The sequence below is a fragment of the Aplidium turbinatum genome, chromosome 5 (genome assembly GCF_918807975.1).
Source record: "Aplidium turbinatum chromosome 5, kaAplTurb1.1, whole genome shotgun sequence".
Lineage (NCBI taxonomy): Eukaryota > Metazoa > Chordata > Ascidiacea > Aplousobranchia > Polyclinidae > Aplidium > Aplidium turbinatum.
The window spans coordinates 33,753,950-33,775,491 of NC_137476.1; positions in this window are offsets into that span (position 1 = coordinate 33,753,950).

Consider the following 21,542-nt stretch of genomic DNA (forward strand, 5'->3'; position numbering starts at 1 on the left):
GCACCAGAACAGGCACCACTCAATCCTGTACCAGACCTCACAACAACAGGACCGGCACTACTCGTCCTTTTAGCAGACCTCACAACAACAGGACCGGCACCACTCGTACATGTGTCAGATTTCATACCACCAGAACAGGCACCACTCATCCTTGTACCAGACCTCATTTTTTTTAAACCATTCTGCTCGCGTTTCCTTCGTCTGCCCCACCACCAGCTTGCCACCCCTGGAAAGGAAATTTAATTCTGAACACGATTCAAAAATAAAATTCCGAAAAATATATCGGGAAAATATTTTTATAGACGGTCAATTGAAGGCGTCTATAAACGTTAAAATCTCTATTTATTTTTAAATACGCAAGACATTTCTTCCATTTTTAAACTATTCTGCTCGCGTTTCCTTCGTCTGCCCCACCACGAGCTTGCCACCCCTGGAAAGGAAATTTAATTCTGAACACGATTCAAAAATAAAATTCCGAAAAATATATCGGGAAAATATTTTTATAGGCGCTTGATTGAAAGCGTCTATAAACGTTAAAATCTCTATTTTTAAATACGTAAGACATTTCCCCCATTTTTAAACCATTCTGCTCGCGTTTCCTTCGTCTGCCCCACCACGAGCTTGCCACCCCTGGAAAGGAAATTTAATTCTGAACACGATTCAAAAATAAAATTCCGAAAAATATATCGGGAAAATATTTTTATAGGCGCCTAATTGAAGGCGTTTATCAACGTTAAAATCTCTATTTATTTTTAAATACGTAAGACATTTCCACCATTTTTAAACCATTCTGCTCGCGTTTCCTTCGTCTGCCCCACCACGAGCTTGCCACTCCTGGAAAGGAAATTTAATTCTGAACACGATTCAAAAATAAAATTCCGAAAAATATATCGGGAAAATATTTTTATAGGCGCCTAATTGAAGGCGTTTATCAACGTTAAAATCTCTATTTATTTTTAAATACGTAAGACATTTCCCCCATTTTTAAACCATTCTGCTCGCGTTTCCTTCGTCTGCCCCACCACGAGCTTGCCACCCCTGGAAAGGAAATTTAATTCTGAACACGATTCAAAAATAAAATTCCGAAAAATATATCGGGAAAATATTTTTATAGGCGCTTGATTGAAGGCGTCTATAAACGTTAAAATCTCTATTTTTAAATACGTAAGACATTTCCCCCATTTTTAAACCATTCTGCTCGCGTTTCCTTCGTCTGCCCCACCACGAGCTTGCCACCCCTGGAAAGGAAATTTAATTCTGAACACGATTCAAAAATAAAATTCCGAAAAATATTTCGGGAAAATATTTTTATAGGCGCCTAATTGAAGGCGTTTATCAACGTTAAAATCTCTATTTATTTTTAAATACGTAAGACATTTCCCCCATTTTTAAACCATTCTGCTCGCGTTTCCTTCGTCTGCCCCACCACGAGCTTGCCATCCCTGGAAAGGAAATTTAATTCTGAACATGATTCAAAAATAAAATTCCGAAAAATATTTCGGGAAAATATTTTTATAGACGGTCAATTGAAGGCGTCTATAAACGTTAAAATCTCTATTTTTAAATACGTAAGACATTTCCCCCATTTTTAAACCATTCTGCTCGCGTTTCCTTCGTCTGCCCCACCACGAGCTTGCCATCCCTGGAAAGGAAATTTAATTCTGAACACGATTCAAACATAAAATTCCGAAAAATATTTCGGGAAAATATTTTTATAGACGGTCAATTGAAGGCGTGCATATACGTTAAAAACTCTATTTATTTTTAAATACGTAAGACATTTCCACCATTTTTAAACCATTCTGCTCGCGTTTCCTTCGTCTGCCCCACCACGAGCTTGCCACCCCTGGAAAGGAAATTTAATTCTGAACACGATTCAAAAATAAAATTCCGAAAAATATATCGGGAAAATATTTTTATAGGCGCTTGATTGAAGGCGTCTATAAACGTTAAAATCTCTATTTTTAAATACGTAAGACATTTCCCCCATTTTTAAACCATTCTGCTCGCGTTTCCTTCGTCTGCCCCACCACGAGCTTGCCACCCCTGGAAAGGAAATTTAATTCTGAACACGATTCAAAAATAAAATTCCGAAAAATATTTCGGGAAAATATTTTTATAGGCGCCTAATTGAAGGCGTTTATCAACGTTAAAATCTCTATTTATTTTTAAATACGTAAGACATTTCCCCCATTTTTAAACCATTCTGCTCGCGTTTCCTTCGTCTGCCCCACCACGAGCTTGCCACCCCTGGAAAGGAAATTTAATTCTGAACATGATTCAAAAATAAAATTCCGAAAAATATTTCGGGAAAATATTTTTATAGGCGCCTAATTGAAGGCGTTTATCAACGTTAAAATCTCTATTTATTTTTAAATACGTAAGACATTTCCCCCATTTTTAAACCATTCTGCTCGCGTTTCCTTCGTCTGCCCCACCACGAGCTTGCCATCCCTGGAAAGGAAATTTAATTCTGAACACGATTCAAACATAAAATTCCGAAAAATATTTCGGGAAAATATTTTTATAGACGGTCAATTGAAGGCGTCTATAAACGTTAAAATCTCTATTTATTTTTAAATACGTAAGACATTTCTTCCATTTTTAAACCATTCTGCTCGCGTTTCCTTCGTCTGCCCCACCACGAGCTTGCCACCCCTGGAAAGGAAATTTAATTCTGAACACGATTCAAAAATAAAATTCCGAAAAATATATCGGGAAAATATTTTTATGGACGCTTAATTGAAGGCGTGCATATACGTTAAAAACTCTATTTATTTTTAAATACGTAAGACATTTCCACCATTTTTAAACCATTCTGCTCGCGTTTCCTTCGTCTGCCCCACCACGAGCTTGCCACCCCTGGAAAGGAAATTTAATTCTGAACACGATTCAAAAATAAAATTCCGAAAAATATATCGGGAAAATATTTTTATAGGCGCTTGATTGAAGGCGTCTATAAACGTTAAAATCTCTATTTTTAAATACGTAAGACATTTCCCCCATTTTTAAACCATTCTGCTCGCGTTTCCTTCGTCTGCCCCACCACGAGCTTGCCACCCCTGGAAAGGAAATTTAATTCTGAACACGATTCAAAAATAAAATTCCGAAAAATATTTCGGGAAAATATTTTTATAGGCGCCTAATTGAAGGCGTTTATCAACGTTAAAATCTCTATTTATTTTTAAATACATAAGACATTTCTTCCATTTTTAAACCATTCTGCTCGCGTTTCCTTCGTCTGCCCCACCACGAGCTTGCCATCCCTGGAAAGGAAATTTAATTCTGAACATGATTCAAAAATAAAATTCCGAAAAATATTTCGGGAAAATATTTTTATAGACGGTCAATTGAAGGCGTCTATAAACGTTAAAATCTCTATTTTTAAATACGTAAGACATTTCCCCCATTTTTAAACCATTCTGCTCGCGTTTCCTTCGTCTGCCCCACCACGAGCTTGCCATCCCTGGAAAGGAAATTTAATTCTGAACACGATTCAAACATAAAATTCCGAAAAATATTTCGGGAAAATATTTTTATAGACGGTCAATTGAAGGCGTCTATAAACGTTAAAATCTCTATTTATTTTTAAATACGTAAGACATTTCTTCCATTTTTAAACCATTCTGCTCGCGTTTCCTTCGTCTGCCCCACCACGAGCTTGCCACCCCTGGAAAGGAAATTTAATTCTGAACACGATTCAAAAATAAAATTCCGAAAAATATATCGGGAAAATATTTTTATGGACGCTTAATTGAAGGCGTGCATATACGTTAAAAACTCTATTTATTTTTAAATACGTAAGACATTTCCACCATTTTTAAACCATTCTGCTCGCGTTTCCTTCGTCTGCCCCACCACGAGCTTGCCACCCCTGGAAAGGAAATTTAATTCTGAACACGATTCAAAAATAAAATTCCGAAAAATATATCGGGAAAATATTTTTATAGGCGCTTGATTGAAGGCGTCTATAAACGTTAAAAACTCTATTTATTTTTAAATACGTAAGACATTTCCCCCATTTTTAAACCATTCTGCTCGCGTTTCCTTCGTCTGCCCCACCACGAGCTTGCCACCCCTGGAAAGGAAATTTAATTCTGAACACGATTCAAAAATAAAATTCCGAAAAATATTTCGGGAAAATATTTTTATAGGCGCCTAATTGAAGGCGTTTATCAACGTTAAAATCTCTATTTATTTTTAAATACGTAAGACATTTCCCCCATTTTTAAACCATTCTGCTCGCGTTTCCTTCGTCTGCCCCACCACGAGCTTGCCATCCCTGGAAAGGAAATTTAATTCTGAACATGATTCAAAAATAAAATTCCGAAAAATATTTCGGGAAAATATTTTTATAGACGGTCAATTGAAGGCGTCTATAAACGTTAAAATCTCTATTTTTAAATACGTAAGACATTTCCCCCATTTTTAAACCATTCTGCTCGCGTTTCCTTCGTCTGCCCCACCACGAGCTTGCCACCCCTGGAAAGGAAATTTAATTCTGAACACGATTCAAAAATAAAATTCCGAAAAATATATCGGGAAAATATTTTTATAGACGCTTAATTGAAGGCGTGCAGATACGTTAAAAATTCTATTTATTTTTAAATACATAAGACATTTACCCCATTTTTAAACCATTCTGCTCGCGTTTCCTTCGTCTGCCCCACCACGAGCTTGCCATCCCTGGAAAGCAAATTTAATTCTGAACACGATTCAAAAATAAAATTCCGAAAAATATATCGGGAAAATATTTTTATAGGCGCTTGATTGAAGGCGTCTATAAACGTTAAAATCTCTATTTATTTTTAAATACGTAAGACATTTACCCCATTTTTAAACCATTCTGCTCGCGTTTCCTTCGTCTGCCCCACCACGAGCTTGCCACCCCTGGAAAGGAAATTTAATTCTGAACACAATTCAAAAATAAAATTCCGAAAAATATATCGGGAAAATATTTTTATAGACGGTCAATTGAAGGCGTGCATATACGTTAAAAACTCTATTTATTTTTAAATACGTAAGACATTTACCCCATTTTTAAACCATTCTGCTCGCGTTTCCTTCGTCTGCCCCACCACGAGCTTGCCACCCCTGGAAAGGAAATTTAATTCTGAACACGATTCAAAAATAAAATTCCGAAAAATATATCGGGAAAATATTTTTATAGGCGCTTGATTGAAGGCGTCTATAAACGTTAAAATCTCTATTTTTAAATACGTAAGACATTTCCCCCATTTTTAAACCATTCTGCTCGCGTTTCCTTCGTCTGCCCCACCACGAGCTTGCCATCCCTGGAAAGGAAATTTAATTCTGAACACGATTCAAAAATAAAATTCCGAAAAATATATCGGGAAAATATTTTTATAGACGGTCAATTGAAGGCGTCTATAAACGTTAAAATCTCCATTTGTTTTTAAATACGTAAGACATTTCTTCCATTTTTAAACCATTCTGCTCGCGTTTCCTTCGTCTGCCCCACCACGAGCTTGCCACTCCTGGAAAGGAAATTTAATTCTGAACACGATTCAAAAATAAAATTCCGAAAAATATATCGGGAAAATATTTTTATTGACGCTTAATTGAAGGCGTGCATATACGTTAAAAACTCTATTTTTAAATACGTAAGACATTTCCCCCATTTTTAAACCATTCTGCTCGCGTTTCCTTCGTCTGCCCCACCACGAGCTTGCCACCCCTGGAAAGGAAATTTAATTCTGAACACGATTCAAAAATAAAATTCCGAAAAATATATCGGGAAAATATTTTTATAGGCGCTTGATTGAAGGCGTCTATAAACGTTGAAATCTCTATTTTTAAATACGTAAGACATTTACCCCATTTTTAAACCATTCTGCTCGCGTTTCCTTCGTCTGCCCCACCACGAGCTTGCCACTCCTGGAAAGGAAATTTAATTCTGAACACGATTCAAAAATAAAATTCCGAAAAATATTTCGGGAAAATATTTTTATAGGCGCCTAATTGAAGGCGTTTATCAACGTTAAAATCTCTATATATTTTTAAATACGTAAGACATTTCTTCCATTTTTAAACCATTCTGCTCGCGTTTCCTTCGTCTGCCCCACCACGAGCTTGCCACCCCTGGAAAGGAAATTTAATTCTGAACACGATTCAAAAATAAAATTCCGAAAAATATATCGGGAAAATATTTTTATAGACGCTTAATTGAAGGCGTGCATATACGTTAAAAACTCTATTTATTTTTAAATACGTAAGACATTTCCCCCATTTTTAAACCATTCTGCTCGCGTTTCCTTCGTCTGCCCCACCACGAGCTTGCCACCCCTGGAAAGGAAATTTAATTCTGAACACGATTCAAAAATAAAATTCCGAAAAATATATCGGGAAAATATTTTTATAGGCGCTTGATTGAAGGCGTCTATAAACGTTAAAATCTTTATTTTTAAATACGTAAGACATTTCCCCCATTTTTAAACCATTCGGCTCGCGTTTCCTTCGTCTGCCCCACCACGAGCTTGCCACCCCTGGAAAGGAAATTTAATTCTAAACACGATTCAAAAATAAAATTCCGAAAAATATTTCGGGAAAATATTTTTATAGGCGCCTAATTGAAGGCGTTTATCAACGTTAAAATCTCTATTTATTTTTAAATACGTAAGACATTTCCCCCATTTTTAAACCATTCTGCTCGCGTTTCCTTCGTCTGCCCCACCACAAGCTTGCCATCCCTGGAAAGGAAATTTAATTCTGAACACGATTCAAAAATAAAATTCCGAAAAATATTTCGGGAAAATATGTTTATAGACGGTCAATTGAAGGCGTCTATAAACGTTAAAATCTCTATTTTTAAATACGTAAGACATTTCCCCCATTTTTAAACCATTCTGCTCGCGTTTCCTTCGTCTGCCCCACCACGAGCTTGCCACCCCTGGAAAGGAAATTTAATTCTGAACACGATTCAAAAATAAAATTCCGAAAAATGTATCGGGAAAATATTTTTATAGACGCTTAATTGAAGGCGTGCATATACGTTAAAAATTCTATTTATTTTTAAATACATAAGACATTTACCCCATTTTTAAACCATTCTGCTCGCGTTTCCTTCGTCTGCCCCACCACGAGCTTGCCATCCCTGGAAAGCAAATTTAATTCTGAACACGATTCAAAAATAAAATTCCGAAAAATATTTCGGGAAAATATTTTTATAGGCGCTTGATTGAAGGCGTCTATAAACGTTAAAATCTCTATTTATTTTTAAATACGTAAGACATTTCCCCCATTTTTAAACCATTCTGCTCGCGTTTCCTTCGTCTGCCCCACCACGAGCTTGCCACCCCTGGAAAGGAAATTTAATTCTGAACACGATTCAAAAATAAAATTCCGAAAAATATTTCGGGAAAATATTTTTATAGGCGCCTAATTGAAGGCGTCTATAAACGTTAAAATCTCTATTTATTTTTAAATACGTAAGACATTTCCCCCATTTTTAAACCATTCTGCTCGCGTTTCCTTCGTCTGCCCCACCACGAGCTTGCCACCCCTGGAAAGGAAATTTAATTCTGAACACGATTCAAAAATAAAATTCCGAAAAATATATCGGGAAAATATTTTTATAGACGCCTAATTGAAGGCGTTTATCAACGTTAAAATCTCTATTTGTTTTTAAATACGCAAGACATTTCCCCCATTTTTAAACCATTCTGCTCGCGTTTCCTTCGTCTGCCCCACCACGAGCTTGCCATCCCTGGAAAGGAAATTTAATTCTGAACACGATTCAAAAATAAAATTCCGAAAAATATTTCGGGAAAGTATTTTTATAGTCGTTTTTGTGATGCTTACTTTTCTAGCCATAGCACATATAGCAGTCTTAATAGATACGATCTTTTGTCTAACTTTTCGCAATTGCAGTTGCTTTATCTTTGACAAGTCAAGTTTTTTATTGAAATTTCTGTGTTCACTGTTCATTTGGCTATGGAAAAAATATAAGATTTGCTTTGATGTGGTAACGAGAAGTGATTTTATCAGCTTCCGAGTGTTGCTACTTTCATCGCATTGTTTATCGCGCAAATTTTTACGGATCATTTTTTTAGGCGGATCGCGCAGAATTATTCTGCCAGAATGACGGTGGTATAGTAATAGCAATACTTTTTTCATATGGAGCCATTGCCAATCAAATATGCGTAAAAAGCACCTCACAATCACAGCTAAATTAAAATTTAACAACTTTAAGTGTAGGGGAGGCTTGGGATAGTTGGGTCATTTTTTGCATTTGAACATGTAACAAAATCTATGTTCACAAGAGAGAAATTTTTCCTAGCTTGTAATATACACAGACCTATAGCGCTTATATAGCAGGGATATTGTTACAAGACAATGTAAATTAAAACAACAAGAATACATTTTCTAAAGGCAATGATTTGACCCAACTCTCCCACGTAGTGGGGAGAGTTGAGCCATGCTATTGGGTGAGTTGGGACATGTAGGGGAGACTTGGGACAGTGAAATTTTCTATAGATGAAACACATACATGTTCACGATAAACGTTATATTTTGCGCCAATCTGTATCTCAGCAAAATACGCAAACTCGAAATACGAAAGAATGAAGAGAACTGATTCGCTGAAACATGAAAAAAATGTTAATATCAAAGCTATTGGCCTACAGAGGCTACAGATCATACACGAAGATGACTAAAAACTACCGGGTTTCTTACTGACATACCCATATCATTCAGGAGAAAATCACACTAGGAAGTCGAAATGTGGCGTGGTCGTTAGCACTTTGGACTGGCAAACTCAAATTTGTAAGTTCGATGCGAGGGCTGCAAAGAGCCAAAAAAATTGTCATTGTCATCAAAAAGTTTCAAATCCGGATGCTTAATAAAATGATGAGAAAAAATTCCATCTTGAAAAATCACATGAAAATGTAAATTTTTTTGCCCTTCGAGCTGTACCACCGACTTGACAAGGAGCAGGAAGCTTTATAACAATGTCTTGTTTAGAAAATGACGCTTTGTCATTTTCATTGATGACAAAAAGGGATGCGCTTTGAACAAGACTGTTTTCACGTTTGAGAAACACACCTTCATACTCGTTCTCATCAACCACATCAATTCGTGCTATGTAATGAGCTATCCTCGATTTGGCTGACACCAGTTTCACAACAACGAAATCACCTTCTATAAATTCTTCTTCTTCTTCGTTGACATCACTGTCACCACTTTCTGCAAATACCATAGCAATATCACTTTCCTCTGATGAACTAGGTATTTTTTCTTTTCTTGCTCGAGCTTGAAATAACGCTTGTTTAGCTTTGCGTTTCACTTTTTTGTCGTTAGGCCTATTCTTTTTGGCAGTAAATTTTTCCGCAATAGTATTTCGAATCGGAGTATTTGTCAGAATTCTTGTATCACCTCTCTTCCTTCCTCTCTTGGAAACCTTTCTTTGACCAGCTTTCGGTAATGGAATGATATCTGCAGGGGATGTATAAACTCCGCTCATATCAATATCTGAAGCAGCGTTTACATGGGAAGTTGATGCTTCCTGCATAACGTTAGAAACTCCACTGAGGTCAGCAACAGCGCCAGCGAAAGTTGATGGATTCGGTGGTTCTTGCATGTCGGAAAAAATTTCCTTTGGTTCACCATCTGTAGCACCAGTTTCGGTTGAAGTTGATATTTGAAGAACTCGATCTGTTACTGCTGCAGGAGCAAATTCTGTTTCACAGAACACATCCTGGTTAAACGGATAAATTCCCGTTCGTTGAAACCCAGACGCAATGTTCTGAGCAGTAAGACCAAGTAACTGAGCATGAGAGACAAATTCCGGAATGTCATATATTGTGACAAACTTTCCAGGGTGGGATCGCATCCAGTTGTCAATCGCTCGACTATACGCTGTCTTGAATGGCTTGTAGCAGCTTACATCCAGCGGTTGCAGTTTGTGACTTGTATGAGGTGGTATTGTTAAAAGTATAACACCGTTTTCATTGGCTAAATCGATCGCTGCAAGAGACATATGCGTTTCATGGTTGTCAAATATTAACAGCACTTTCTTCTCTTTGCTGCACCTGGTGTAGGTTATAAAATGTTGCAAATAAGTCACAAACAGATCTTCGCTAATCCATCCACTAGGATTGGCTCCTCCAATACAACCTGGCAGTCCTCCTTTGATAAAAAAATCTTTATAGTTTTTTCTTGGAAATATTAGCAGTGGCGGAACAACACTTCCTGCTGCATTAACTGCGTACACAACAGTGAAAAGCTTACCTCTCTCCCCAGATGTTATTGATCCGACTTGTTTCACCCCCTGTGCGGCAACGATGTTTTCAGGTTGTTGCACAGTGGTGCAACCCGCTTCATCTGCATTATATATGTCTTGGCATTCAAACTTATGCAGGTCCAAAACACTACTTAAGTTGTTGAAAAACTTGCCAGCAGTATAGCGATTAAAAGCACTTGCTCTTGCAAGTGATGTAGCTTCTGGTGTTCGAATTGATAGGCGATTTCTTTCTTTAAAAGATATCCAAAAGTGTTCACCAGTCATTCTATTTTGTTGCCAAGAATCAGGAACAGTCACATGGTTTCTTGATGCATATTCCACTATCAACTCACGGCATTTATTTCGCGTGAGTCCGTGAAACTGCTCTGCTAATATTTTTATGTGGGTCGAAAGTTCTGTCTCCATCTCCAACGAAAATATCATATTTTTTTGTCATACAATTTTTGTACCCAAAGGTTTTGTTTTTCTGATCGTTTAGTTCACTACGTTTCTCTATATATCTTTTTAATGTCATTCGAGCTATGTTAAATTCATCAGCAGCACTGCGGATACTAATTCCTTCTCTGACGCGATCTCTAGCTCTGCTTAAATCTTCCTCTGTAGCTCCACGATTAGTCTTTCGGACGTATTTCCGGGGCATCTGTAAAACATCCAATGAATGTGCAATATTTATTCAGCACAAAGGCAAGTTGAAGTAAAATTTAACCTTTTTATGTCTGGCCTGATGTAATTAGCCTAAAAAACATTTAATATAAACTCAAAAGCAAAGAACTTATAAATACCTGTACTAAAAGTGTTTTAATTAGTTACAATAGTCAGTAGGCCTCCAATAAATAAGTCAAAACTAGGCTATTTTTGCCATCGCTTTAATAGAGGGAGAGTTGGGACACGGCTCAACTCTCCCAACCATTGGTGTCCCAAGTCTCCCCATATCCAGCCATCTTAACTTTTTGCAACTTTGTTGCTGTAAAGCTAGCCGCATGGTTTTCTTTAGCAACCATAATGAAAGAGTAGCGCACTGGCAAACATACTTCAATAATATAAAAACTCTTACCTTCAAGTCCAACTTTTACTTTTTTGATGTAAAAATGCTTTTTCGTAAAAACAATTATACAACGAGCCTAAACCTGCTAAACATTTTAGGTCAGAAGAAACTTAACTACAAGTTCTTCCAATAGGTGGCGGTAATTCATTTCTATAACAAGTATATTTTGAATAAGTCGGGGTGGCTCAACTCTCCCTGTGGCTCAACTCTCCCAAGTTTCCCCTATCTATGTTCTCTAAGATCAAAAATAGGTTACAGAATGCTTCAACAGGTATCATTTCTTATGAGCAACTTTTATAGTAACATTACATGTAAAAATAACTGTACAAAGGAGTGCTTACTGGTTTTACAAAAAAAAAAGAAAGTTCTGGAGACTACAGTGTTCTGGAGACTACAGACAAATTCAATAAGAAAGAAATTCCTAATCTTTTATTTATTCCGAGTCCTCTCTATGAAATCCTGCTAAGTGAGCATACTAGTCAATCACATACTGGAAGAATGTTTGCCATTTTAAACAGGGAAGCATACATTTTTTGTTAAAGTTTGTTCTGGAGACTACACAATTTTGGAGCCAGGCTAAATAGCTTCCATAGAAGAGTGAACTATTATCACACTTTTTGGTAAGTCTGTTTTCTTGTTTTGTAGGTTTGTTTATATATAAATTTGCATCATTTTACACCCAAACAGGAGCACAGAGTAGGCATTGGTAGAGTAGTACCATGGGTCGTTCTGGAGACTACAACATAGTGGAGCCAAAATTGCAGATTTGTAAAATTGAGAAAAATACAAGGCCAAAATTGTAAAGCCAGTGTCATTTCAACATTAAAATGTAGCTAAAGCTGCACAGTGTTAAATAAAAGTCAGTTTAGCACTGCAGTATTTGCCTGTGAAAAATCACAAGGGAATTACAGAAGTAAAAACGTGAAAAATCCAAAAAAAGTGGGCAATTTTGTGATAAATCCAAAATTTTTGCTAAGAAGTTAACAATTTCCATTGAAAATTAGCATTACATAGGGGGGCATTACATTATTACAGTACATTACATTACATAGGCACATATCTAAACTGTAACTTAAAGCCTAAAAAAGTAGACTGAAACCTTAAGAAATACCAAAACTGCAAAAATGCGTTCTGGAGACTACAGGGTACAAAATTGATGCATCTGACCCATATATCAATATATCCATAGGCGCCGACTTTTATTTTTGCACGGGGTGGCGGTAGCACAATATGGCAACCTAAAAACTATCAAACTGCATGTTTTTGTTTGATTTTTACTAAGCGTGTTTCGTAGATGCAATTGTCTTTTCACACCTGATTTGTAGTTCGACAATTTACAAAGCAACTTTAAAACAAAGCACAGGAGGTATGTCGTGAATTTTATTATTACGTTGCTGGTCTGACACTTAACATTTGGCAAAAGTATTTTTGCGAACAGAAGCTCTGTCAATCCAACTGCTAATCAACTGGTCAAGTTGTAACCGTGAAGCTTCAGCTTGATAAACATTTAAAATTAGAACGTGGTTCAATCGCTGTTGCGTCATGGTAGATCGCAACTAGGTTTTTATGTGCCTGAGTGCACTAAATGATCACCCCACATCGCAGGTGGTGGAAGGCAACAATAAGTATATTTTCACAACGCAGACCACGTTTGGAAGCATTAATGAAATTGTTTCATTGCTTGCAAATAGATCAAGCAGTTGCGACATAGTTGAAACAAAAATCTGTTTGCTGTTGAAAACTTTCCAGCTGTTGCAATTCCAGACGCAGAAGCGTTGGGTTTATGTCTTCTTTATTTTCTATGATGTAATAAGCAACTCCTATGTCAGACCAATAAATTCTCGCCTCAGACTTTTACAGGACGACTTTTCGTAATTTTTTCTATGATGTAACAAGCAACTCCTACAGTATGTCAGACTAATAAATTCCCGCCTCACAGTTTGTCACGCATTGACACGCAATATTATTGCATGAAGTAGATAACAAAGTAGAAATTAAAGCATGAAGTAGATGACAGTACACTACAATTGAAATCGGAAAATAATTCAAAATGCAAAATCTTGAGTAATTGAAAAAGGTTGCTTTCATTATTGGGAATTGGCAGGGGGTGTAGCTTTCCTCGAATATAACCATATAAACGTGTAAATTTGCAGAACGTTAAAACTGCTACTTTACTAAGTGCACTATTTAAATAAAACTCAAAAAGTTTCAAAAATTGCATTTTTTTAATGAAATTTGAAAATAGATATTCATTTAGGGAGTGGAGCTATCAATCATCCAGATAAGTTTATTTCCAAGTATTTTATAGCTGTCATGATTTATAGCGATATTATGAGCAGTTTAAAAATTTTCAAAAAAGATTTTTGAGGGAGGCAATAGAAAGATCGTATTTTATTGATAAATAAATCCCATTGTAAACCTAACAAATGTAACAATGACTTATGACAAGTAACAAATAAAACGATCGCAACAACAACAAGGAAAAAACTCGTAGCCACGTGTTGCGTAATCTTCACGTAGCTTGCTTGATGTTTCGCTAGTATCATGCTTGTGACAAAACAATCATTTTGTTCGCAATACTGTATTGGTTCACCTCTTGCTTCACGTTGACTTGAAGCTAAAACCAATGATCAAAAAAAGATTTAAACGTCCGTTCAAATTACATTTATTTGCAGTAAGTAATGTAACCTAAACGGAGTGGCTGCCACCCCGCCATAGCGGTTACGGGGTGGCGTGGCCACCCCGTAACCCCGTAAGTTGGCGCCAGTGAATATATCTATATATCAATAACTTATATCTTTAAAACCGAATCTTATTACCCGGTTTTATTGCTGTTTTGGATTCGGATAGTTTAGGATCCGAATCCTTCTGGATTCGGTATTCTGAATTGCCCATCCCTAGCTGGTGATAAACCATATCGATGTAATGTTTGTGATAAATCATTTGCCCAATCTGGTCATTTGAAATCTCATCAGCTAGCTCTTTCTGGTGAAAAGCCATATCAATGTGATGTTTGTGGAATGTCATTTTCAAAATGTAGTAATTTGAAACGGCACAAGCTAATTCATTCTGTTGAAATGCTGTATAACTGTGATGTTTGTGAAAAGTCGTTTTTGCAATCTAGTATTTTAAAATCTCATGAATTAACTCATTCTGGTGAAAAACCATATAAATGTGATATTTGTGAAAAGTCATTTGTACGATCTGATAGTTTGAAATTTCATGATCATTGTGATGAAAAACCACATACATGTGATGTTTGTGAAAAGTCATTTTCACAATCTAGTAGTTTGAAACAGCACATGCTGATTCATTCTGGTGAAATACTATATAAATGTGATGTTTGTGGGAAGTCATTTGCACGATCTGATGCTTTGAAATGTCATAAGCCAACTCATTCTGGTAAAAGACCACATAAATGTGATGTTTGTGACAAGTTATTTATGCAATCTCGTCATCTGAAATCTCATATGCTAACGCATTGTGGTGAAAAGTCATATAAACGTCTGGATGTGACAAGTCGTTTGCACGATCTGGTCATTTGAAATCTCATAAGCTAATTCATTTTAGTGAAAAGTTACATAAATGTAATGTTTGTAAAAAGTCATATTTACATAGCCTATAGACAATTTAATTCAGCACAAACGTCTTCACACTGGTGAAAAACAGTATAAGTGTGATGTTTGTGACAAACTATTTCACAGGGGTGAAAAAACTGCTGATGTGAAATCTCATATGCTAACTCATTCTGGTGAAAAAACATATAAATGTGATGTTTGTGAAAAGTCATTTTTGCAATCTAGTAGTTTAAAATCGCATAAGCTAACTCATTGTGGTGAAGAATTGTATAAATGTGGTGTTTGTGAAAAGTCATTTTCGCAATCTGGTAGTTTAAAATCGCATAAGCTAACTCAATGTGGTGAAGAATTGTATAAATGTGGTGTTTGTGAAAAGTCATTTTCGCAATCTGGTAGTTTAAAATCGCATAAGCTAACTCATTCTGGTGAAGAACCATATAGATGTAGTGTTTGTGAATAGTCATTTGCACGATCTGATGGTTTGAAATTTCATAAGCTCACTCAATCGGCCACCCCCACTACTGGGGAACAAACCGACAATGGATTATGATGATTCACATTGTGAAAAACTATATAAATGTGATATTTACGAAAAGTCTCTACACTGTACACGAGAACCGGTATAACAAGAACGAGGCAGGAAAAAAACTAGTCATCTCGGTTTTAGCAGTGTTGCCAGAAATAAATATTTTTTACAGTGCAGCGGGGATCGCCACACCCCATTGCCTGCAAAAGCTGAAGAACATCTCGCTTTTTCATCGCTTTGACATAGAATCTAGTAATTTGAAATCTCATATGCTAATTCATTGTGATACATAGATAATTGTGATAAAAACTACATAGATGCGATGTTTGTGACAAATCATTTTCACGCATGTATTGTAGGCCTATAATTTAAATCGGCACAAAGGAATCACACACCTTATGTGAGATTCACTGGTACAAAGTTTCTTTAGGAAGAGTAGAGCTATTCACTGTTTCACTGAATGTTATTTAAATTATTTTATGAATGTCACATGTTATATTTTTTCTGACGCTAAATTAAGTACTGTATTTTGCAGTGCTTTCAAATTAACAAAATGTTAGAAGCTCCTATTGCTAAGTAGGCAAGACTGAGATATTATCATGAAATTACCATTCTATTGAAACAATATGTGCATGATGTTTTGTTAGAATAAATTTTGTATAAATAAAATTTGAAATTAAAATTATGTGTATTCAAGTTGTTAAGGCTGAGTGGTCAAATTAAGAGGGTTTGCTTAATAAGTTAATTACGTATTATGTTATTAAGGACTAAGATTGAACACGCCTTTGAGTTTTCTCACCTATGTGCAATACATTTTCGATTAGTGGCGTTAATGAGGCGTCAACATAGCAAAGTGATCCATCGGATATTTTTTTTAAAAATATGGTCCATGGGCCAAAAAATATTGAGAATCACTGGTTTACCTGAGTAAATTCTTCTTATGAATGTGATATTTTTGACAAAGTTGATTCTACGTTCTCGTAATTTAGACTGTGTTTATCTTTACTTTTTGCATGTTTGTTCTATTTGATTTTCAGGAAAATATTACTTCATTCAGTTGCTTTATTATAAAATAAGTGTTATTAAGTCAGTTTGCAGTTTCTTCCAATTTTGGATGTGAATCCACACGAAAGTGTCCTTGTAAAGCTTGAAGTTTCTGAAGTATGCGAACCTTATGGAACCATTGGCCAAGATCATTTGAAAATTAGTCGAGACACCAAGGAATGTTATCCATGTTTACATCAGAAAGAAATATCATTTCCAGTCCTATCCACTGAGAATGAAGTTCTGAATGACGTTGTGTGGTATGTACCCTATATTATAAGCATTTTAAACTGAAATTATCATTGGTCAATCATTAGATTATTGATCACAGAAACTATTTTTCTGTACTACGCATTGGCTACAATCCCCGATCTACTTCGTGTTGTGGGCTACGCGTTGGCAACTTTGTCTGGTGTACAATGTTGTACAACTTTGTCTGGTGAATATGATCAATAGAAAGGTACCGTACTAAAACAAATAAAATATTCGAATTTATTTTCAAGAGTTGAATAATTTGATTAAAAATTGTCTTCTCAATCTGGTAATTTGAAATGTCACAAGCTAACTGTTTTTGTTTTTTTTGTTTCAGTAATTTGCAACGTCACAAACAACTTCACACTGTTGATAATGATAAAACCGGCCAGATTATAGTTACACCAGTTGGATGCAAAATACTGTAGGATCAATAAAAAGTCTCCATCATTGGCGATTTTTAGCCAATTTGCATTCTTCTGGGCTGTACTCTGTAAAAGATTGAGTTTTTTGCATGAAAGTTTGTGCTGGTCTTCCATAGTGGACGTGAAGGTTGGCCTCCTTGACTTCCTGTTCAGTTAATCCAAGTACCGTATTTAACTTGCTGTGCATGAAGCGTTGATGTGACAAAAATAGAATTTTAAACAATAATGTATTGAGTTGGTGCAGTAGGATGACTGCAGTAGGATCACAGAGGACTGTAGTAGATTACTTTAAAACTGTCTTAAAGGAATCAATAGTGCAGTTCGCAAAGAAAATTTATCAAGAAAAGAGAATGCATTTCAACACTTTTTTTTGTTCAGACACAGATAGGACAAAGATAAAATAGAGAGTATCATACAGTATCGTATGTAGTTTGCAGTAATGCAGTAGTGATGCAAACCGCGCCCCACTGTATACATGGCCTGACTTTTTCGCCGCGTGCCGCCCCGCGTGGAAGGTTGAAGTGAACGCCATATCAGTGTGAATGTTTGTAAAAAATCATTCATACGATCTAGTGGTTTGTAATGTCATATGATCACTCATTCTGGTGAAAAACCATGTAAATGTGATATTTGTGCAAAGTTGTTTTCGCAAACTCGTAGTTTCATATATCACAAGGGGCATTCCATTTATAATCATCAGATTTTTTCAAATTTTGTAACCACTAGTCACAGATTTTGCTTATTTTGACATATATATATTATTTTATACATACTAAAAAATGATGACGATAGCAAAAAAAATTTTTGAAATATCTTTATTGGGGGCCGAGATAGAGCACTTTGAATTTTCGGCCACTAGTAGGATTTTGGGAGCTGAGCACAGCCATTTTTTCATTTTGCGCCTTCATTTTTTGGCAATAACTCTTTACCTTGAACGATTTTCATAATGAAAACATGCATTTTACCAATTTAAGACCCAAGGAATTCATTTTTGCACTTTAAATTATGCTAAGATGATTATTTCAAATGGTAATTTAGGTTTAAAGTTTTTCTTATTTTATTTTTGATACGTTAACTTTGGGGGAATATTTTGGAGCGTTGGGAAAAAGGTGCAAAAAAAAATTTTTTTTCTTTAAACAAAGCAATTGAAGTATAATACTTTTACTAAATTTGGTTGATGTAAGTTTTGCATAAACTTACATTAAATTATTACTAAACTTACATTAAATTACCATTTGAAATGTTCATCTTAGCATAATTTAAAGTGCAAAAATGAATTCCTTGGGTCTTAAATTGGTAAAATGCATGTTTTCATTATGAAAATCGTTCAAGGTAAAGAGCTATTGCCAAAAAATTGAAGGCGCGAAATGAAAAAATGGCTGTGCTCAGCTCCCAAAATCCTACTAGTGGCCGAAAATTCAAAGTGCTCTATCTCGGCCCCCAATGAAGATATTTAAATTTTTTATTTGCTATTTTTATCATTTTTTAGTATGTATAAAATATGTCAAAATAAGCAAAATCTGTGACTAGTGGTTGCAAGGGGTGTTTGATTATAAATGGAATGCTCCACAAGCTAACCCATAACCGTATAATGTGATGTTTGTGACAAATCGTTTTGACGGATGTATATATGTTTTGTATCGTTTTCACGGATGTATATATGTTTTGTATCGCCACAAACTACTTCACACTGGTGAAAACACCTATACATGTGATGTTTGTGAAAAGTCTTTTTCGCATTCTGGTAGTTTGAAATTTCATAAGCTCACTCATTCTGGTGAAAACCAATATAAATGTGATGTTTGTGAAGTTATTTTCGCAAATTGGTACTTTAAAATCTAATAAGCTAATTCATTCTAGTGAAAAACCATATAAATGTGATGTTTGTGGAAAGTCTTTTTCACAATCTGATAAGTTGAAATTGCCTTTTGCTTGGCATTGAGCACTTTTGGTAATAATAATAAAATGTATTGTTTAATTTTTGCAAATTTGCATTTGAATTTTGCTCACGCTAAGTTGGCCTTGTCAAGATGCGTGATGCTGATATTATAATATTTTACTCACACTTTTTCACATCCCATTCTTTCTGTAGCTATTGAGTTGCACGATCAGTTCACAAGAAACAATTAATCATCATTTTACCTTTCAGTTTGAATCAAGATGAAAAGGTTCCAGTGAAGCTTGAAGTTCCTGAATCATGCGAAATTGTAAGCCAAGATGATTCAAAAGCTACTTCAGCCACCAAGGAATGTCCTCCATATTTGTATCACGAAAGGTTATCTTCCATCCAACCAACTAAGAAATTTTAAAGTGCAATATATTATGTTATAAACATTTCCCAAGCAAGTCAGCATTGATCATTCACAAAAAAATTCATTTGAGGGAACGACTTTGTTGCAAACTTTGTGACAAGAGTTTTAAATGGAAATCTGCATTGGAAAGACATCAGCGAATTCACACTGGTGAAAAACCGTATAAATGTGGTATTTGTGAAAAGTTTTTTTCACAATCTGGTCATTTGAAATCTCATCAGCTAATTCATTCCGGTGAAAAACCTTATAAATGTTATGTTTGTGAAAAGTCATTTGCGCAATCTGGGTGTTATGAATTGTGAATGTTTTGTATTTGCATGTTTGTCATATGATCGACTTTAGGTATTTATCTGTGTAAACCTTTCTTACGAATGTGATGTTTTTATCAATGAATACAATGTTTTTGATGAAGTTGATTTTATTTACTCATTACGGTGGTCCTTAAACAGGCAATATTTAAAAAAAATGAATTACAATTGAAATTTAGGCTACTGCTCCTAACCCTTAAAAAGTTTCGTCCTTACAAAAAATGAGGTGCCGGTATTGGAGTATTTTTTTGAAGATAATTTAGAGGGTGCACGTGACCCCTAAAATTCTGCAATCTGCATCTATCTAAACATGCAAAATTTTGATATTTTGAAAACCGCTTGAGCTAGAGATGTGCTTTTGATGTCTAAAGATGCAAAAGACAAGGTTTTCTATACGCTTTCTGAGCATTGAATATGCCTATCTGGAGTAGAAAAGCAGTTATTTTGAAAAAACTACTTTTTAGGGTTTGCGTATAAGATTCTAAACCAGTGGTTCCCAACCGGGGTGCCAATTGCTATACTCAAGGGTGCCGCGAGATATTGCAATACTGCAGCCCAATTTTTGTTTTAACTTCGTGGAATTGATCAATTTCTAACCGAGTTTCAGTGAGTAGCCTATGAAGTTTCGCGTCTCGCAGTTATTCCCGGCTCCTTTCTGGAGAGTCGCTTACTGGGGAAGTCGCTGACGATAAGTCGCGGTATGCCTTTGTCTTCTCGCCCAGGAAAAACAGCGTGAAAGAGATTTATTTTGACTCGTTGCTGCTTTTTTCCATAAAAACATTTGAAACCCATCATTACCGCCAGGTTTCATGATTTTATTTTGCGTTTCACGGCTCTCAATTGGGTCTCCAAATTAGCGTATTTAGTGTATATCTTCGACCATTTAAATATCGTAAATGGCAAAAATGAAACTCTCTTAACTTCAAACGATAAAATGAAAGCACTGAGAGAAAAACTTCAAATGTGGTCCTTAAAAGTGAAGAACGGAAACTTTGACATGCTTTCACATTTCTCTGAAATGAAGAAGAAAGAAGCTGTCTCATTAATAACTCAGCGCCCAAAATCAATGGAAGAAAAAAATTAGAAACAATGGAAATTTTAAGCTTGTGCACAAGCAGATGCCTCTCGACGAGTTCTGGATAAAAATTCAAAATGAATATCCTTGCGTTGAAAAGAAAGCTATTGTGCTTTTGCCACAGTTTTCCACGTCATACCTATGTGAGAGTGGATTTTCCGTATTATCAAACATAAAAAATAAACAACGAGAACGACTGCTTATAGTCGAGGAAGAAATGCGGGTGACTTTATCGAGTGTCCCCTTAAGGGACTTTGTGCAAGAAGTCAAGCCCAAATTTCACACTCACTTTTGAATGAATACATTTATTTAGGCTACGCTCGCTAAACTCATTCTGTGTTATTTCATACAGTTATTTTTAATGCAGAAACTTCATAAAGTTGATCCAGTTTTGCCAGGGTTCCGCCAACTATTTATCTCTTTGATAGGGTGCCGCAATGTCAAAAAGGTTGGGAACCACTGTTCTAAACAATAGTGCAGACCAAAAAGCACAATTCTACAATTTACCTTTCTAACCTTTTAAATTGTGATGTTACAATTAAAGAAATAAAACATTGCAAACATGTGTTGTAGGGTAGGGTGGTCCTTACACAAACAATAGGGTCGGGTAGGGTGGTCCTTCTTCTTCTTGCTTATGAGGCAGCAATTCAGGTAACATCTCCCAATTGTTGCAACCAGAGCAGTGTCTTCATATCAGGGTCTATGAGATTTACATG